We start from the raw sequence: 5,448 nt of genomic DNA on the forward strand, positions 1-5,448 counted from the left end.
TTCAACTCACCTGAATAGGCCTACTTAGTGCAAAGAGAGACCTTCTGCACCTTCAAACAACTACGTTGCAAGAAATAGTCCTTTCAAAAATGAATTTCATTGTCACAAGTACAAGGTGCTAAAGGCTGCAGTTTCTAGCATACAAGGTTTTCTTTGGGGAGGAACATGTGTTACTGCAACTCAGCTGAATGGGCATATTTGGAGCAAACAAAGCCTGTCTCCACTTGGAAACACCAAACTTGCAGGAAGCATTCCTTTCCAAAACGGACACAATTCTCACTGGAATACAATGTGTTCGATGCTCCGGCTTCTAACGTAGATGATTTTCTTTGGAGAGATACATGGGTTTCTTAATCTCAGCTGAATATACTTTAAGGGAGCAAACAGAGTCTATCTCCACCTTCAACCACCAAAGTTCCAGGAAGTATCCCTTGAAACAACTGACCGAATACTACAGGGAAACAATGTGGTAGAAGCTCCTGGTTCTCAGACAGATGATTTTCTCTCAAGAGATACGTGTGTTTCTACAAGTTAGCTGAATAGGCCATTTGGAACAAAATGAGCCTTTCTCCACCTAAAAAATACTGACTCTCAGGAGTTATTCCTTTCAAAACCAAGTTGAATTTTGACAGGGAAACAGTGTGCTAGATGCTCCTGCTTCAAACAGGGATTGTTTTCTTTCGAGAAATACCTGTGTTTCTTCACTGTAGCCGAGTAGGGCTATTTGGAATAAAATGAGCCTTTTTGACCTTGAAAACTCTGATTTGCAGGGATTACTCATTTCAAAAACTAACTCAATGCTCAAAGTGAAACAATGTGCTCTGCTACAGCTTCTAGCATACATGCTTTTCTTTGAAGAGGTACATGAATTTCTTCCACTCAGCCTGATAGACCTAATAGACCAAACGCAGTCTATATTAACCCTTCAACACCTAAGATTCAGGAAGTTCTCCTTTACAAACTAATGCAGTTCTGACAGGAAAACAGTGTGCTTCTAACCTGGATGGTTTTCCTTTGAGAGATACATGTGTTTCTTCAACTCAGCTCAAAAAGCATATTGGGAGCAAAGAGAGACAATCTATCTTGAAATACCTTTGTTGCAGGAAGCATTCCATTGAGAACCTAAGTCAATACTCACCAGGAATCAATGTTCCACATGCTCCTGCATCTAATAGCGATGGTTTTCTTTGAGAGATACCTGTGTTTCTTCCACTTGGCTGAATAGGCTTTTGGAACAAAATGAGCTTTTCTGCACTTTGAAAACTATGAACTATAGGAAGTATTTCTTTCCAAACCTAACACAATTCTCATAAGGACAGAGGTGCTGAATGCTGCAGCTTCGAACGTAGATGGTTTTCTTAGGAGAGATACAAGGGTTTCCTCTCCTCAGCTGAATATACGTTAAGTTAACAAACAGAGTCTACCCCACCTTGAACCACCTAAGTTCCAGGAAGTATTCCTTTAAGAAACTAAGCGAATTCTACAGGGACAATGTGGTAGAAGCTCCTGGTCATAAGGCAGATAGATTTCTTTCCAGAGATACATGTGTTTCTTCAAGTTAGCTGAATAGGCCTATTTAGAACAACATGAGCCTTTCTCCACCTAGAAAATTCTGATATGCAAGAGATAGTCCTTTCCAAACCAAATTCAATTCTCACAGCGAAGCAATGTGGTAGATGCTTTTAAAACAGGTGGTTCTCTTTAAGGAGACAGATGTGTTCCTTCAACTCAATGGGAAATGCCTAGTTGGAGCCAATGGAATCTATCTCCACCTTGAAACACCTAAGTTGCAGGATGTGTTTTTTCAGAACAAACTGAATTCGCACAGGAAAAGCATGTGCTACATTCTCCTGCATCGAACAATGAAGGATTTCCTTGAGAGACACATGTGTTTCATCACCTCACCTGAATAGGTGTATTTGAAGCCCAAGGAGCCTTTCTCCCCTTGGAACATTTTGGTTTGCAGGAATTATTCCTTTCAAAACATAACACAAGTCTCACTGGAAAAACGGTGCTACATGCTCCTGCTTCTAACACAGGTGCTTTTCTTTTGAGGGATACAAGGGTTCCTTCAATTTAGCTGAATAGGTCTATTTGCAACAAAATGAGCCCTTCTCCACCTTGAAAACTATCATACACTGGAATTATTCCTTTCAAAACTAACTCAATTCTCTGAGGGAGACAATGCAGAAGATGCTGCAGCTTCTATCATAGATGGTTGTCTTTGGAGAGATACATGTGTTTCCTCCCCTCAGTTGAATAGGCCTATTTGGAGCAAAAAGTGCCTATCTCCACCTCGAAGCACCTACTTTTCACGAAGTATTTCTTTCAAAAGTTCACTCAGTTATCACAGAGAAACAATGTGCTGTTGCTTCTGTTTCTACACAGATGGATTTCCTTCGAGAGATACATGTGTTTCTTCAAGTAAGATGAATTGGTGGATCTGCAGCAAAAGGAGCCTTTTCCATCTTGAAAAGTTTGGTTTGCAGGAAGAACTTCTTTCAAAAACTAACTGAGTTCTCATGGCATAACAATGTGCTCGATGCGGCCGCCACTTTCATAGCTGGTTTTCTTTGCAGAGATACATATGGTTCTTCAACTCAGGTGAATAGGCCTATTTGGAGCAAACGCAGGCTATTTCCACCTTGCAAGACCATGGTTGCAGGAAGTATTCTTTTGCAAAACTTACGCAATCCTGACAGGAAAACAATGTGCTAGGTGCTCCTGCTTCAAACAGGGATGGTTTTCTTTCGAGAAATACATGTGTTTCTTCAACTTAGCTGAATAGGCCTATTTGAAAGGAGGTGAGCCTCCTACTTTGAATATTGATATTTGCAGGGTGCATTGCTTTGAAAAACTAAATGAATTCTCATAGTGAAACACTGTGCTAGATGTGGCAGTTTCTAACATTGATGGATTTCTTTGCATACATGCATGTGTATCTTCAAATCACCCAAATAGGCCTATTCAGAGTAAGCACATGCTCTCTCCACCTTGAAACACCTAAGTGGAAGTAAGTATTCCTCTCAAAAACAACTCAAGTCTCAAAGGGAAAGAACGTGCTAAATGCAAATGCTTCCATCACAGACGGTTTCCTTTCGACACGTACATGTGTCACATCTCCTTAGGGGAACAGGCCTATTTGGAGCAGACTGATCCTTTCTCCACTGCATCTAACACAGATTTTTTCTTCCGAGATACACACATGTTTCATCAACTTACTTGAACTGGCTTATTTGCAACAAAATAAGACGTTCTCCACCATGAGAAGTATGATTTGCAGGAGTTATTCTTCCAAAACCTATCGGAAGTCTCACAGGGAAACAACGTGGTTGAAACTCCTGCTTCTAACTCGATGGTTTTCTTTCTAGGAATGCATGTGTTTCATCAACTTAGTTGACTAGGCCTATTTGGAACACAATGAGCCTATCTCCAACCTGAAAACTATGATTAGCAGGATGTATTCATTTCAAAAACTTACTTAATTCTCAAAGGGAAACAATGTGCTAGAAGCTGCGGCTTCCAACATAGGTGATTGTCTTTGCAAGGATACATGTGTTTCTTCAACTCACCTGAATAGGCCTACTTAGTGCAAAGAGAGACCTTCTGCACCTTGAAACAACTACGTTGCAAGAAATAGTCCTTTCAAAAACGAATTTCATTGTCACAAGTACAAGGTGCTAAAGGCTGCAGTTTCTAGCATACAAGGTTTTCTTTGGGGAGGAACATGTGTTACTTCAACTCAGCTGAATGGGCATATTTGGAGCAAACAAAGCCTGTCTCCACTTGGAAACACCAAACTTGCAGGAAGCATTCCTTTCCAAAACGGACACAATTCTCACTGGAATACAATGTGTTCGATGCTCCGGCTTCTAACGTAGATGATTTTCTTTGGAGAGATACATGGGTTTCTTAATCTCAGCTGAATATACTTTAAGGGAGCAAACAGAGTCTATCTCAACCTTCAACCAACAAAGTTCCAGGAAGTATCCCTTGAAAAAACTGACCGAATACTACAGGGAAACAATGTGGTAGAAGCTCCTGGTTCTCAGACAGATGATTTTCTCTCAAGAGATACGTGTGTTTCTACAAGTTAGCTGAATAGGCCATTTGGACCAAAATGAGCCTTTCTCCACCTAAAAAATACTGACTCTCAGGAGTTATTCCTTTCAAAACCAAGTTGAATTTTGACAGGGAAACAGTGTGCTAGATGCTTCTGCTTCAAACAGGGATTGTTTTCTTTCGAGAAATACCTGTGTTTCTTCACTGTAGCCGAGTAGGGCTATTTGGAATAAAATGAGCCTTTTTGACCTTGAAAACTCTGATTTGCAGGGATTACTCATTTCAAAAACTAACTCAACGCTCAAAGCGAAACAATGTGCTCTGCTACAGCTTCTAGCATACATGCTTTTCTTTGAAGAGGTACATGAATTTCTTCCACTCAGCCGGATAGAGCTAATAGACCAAACGCAGTCTATATTAACCCTTCAACACCTAAGATTCAGGAAGTTCAACTTTACAAACTAATGCAGTTCTCACAGGAAAACAGTGTGCTTCTAACCTGGATGGTTTTCCTTTGAGAGATACATGTGTTTCTTCAACTCAGCTGAAAAAGCATATTGGGAGCAAAGAGAGACAATCTATCTTGAAATACCTTTGTTGCAGGAAGCATTGCATAGAAAACCTAAGTCAATACTCACCAGGAATCAATGTTCCACATGCTCCTGCATCTAATAGCGATGGTTTTCTTTGAGAGATACCTGTGTTTCTTCTACTTGGCTGAATAGGACTTTTTGGAACAAAATGAGCTTTTCTGCACTTTGAAAACTATGAACTATAGGAAGGATTTCTTTCCAAACCTAACACAATACTCATAAAGACAGAGGTGCTGAATGCTGCAGCTTCTAACATAGATGGTTTTCGTAGGAGAGGTAGAAGGGTTTCCTCTCCTCAGGTGAATATACGTTAAGTTAACAAACAGAGTCTACCCCACCTTGAACCACCTAAGTTCCAGGAAGTATTCCCTTAAGAAACTAAGCGAATTCTACAGGAACAATGTGGAAGAAGCTCCTGGTCATAAGGCAGATAGAATTCTTTCCAGAGATACAAATGTTTCTTCAAGTTAGCTGAATAGCCTATTTAGAACAACATGAGCCTTTCTCCACCTAGAAAATTCTGGTATGCAAGAGACATTCCTTTCCAAACCAAATTCAATTCTCACAGCGAAGCAATGTGGTAGATGCTACATCTTTGAAAACAGGTGGTTCTCTTTAAGGAGACAGATGTGTTCCTTCAACTCAATGGGAAATGCCTAGTAGGAGCCAATGGAATCTATCTCCACCTTGAAACACCTAAGTTGCAAGATGTGTTTTTTAAGAACAAACTGAATTCGCACAGGAAAAGCATGCGCTACATTCTCCTGCTTCGAACAATGAAGGATTTCCTTGA

The sequence above is a fragment of the Castor canadensis genome, chromosome 9 (assembly GCF_047511655.1).
Source record: "Castor canadensis chromosome 9, mCasCan1.hap1v2, whole genome shotgun sequence".
NCBI lineage: Eukaryota > Metazoa > Chordata > Mammalia > Rodentia > Castoridae > Castor > Castor canadensis.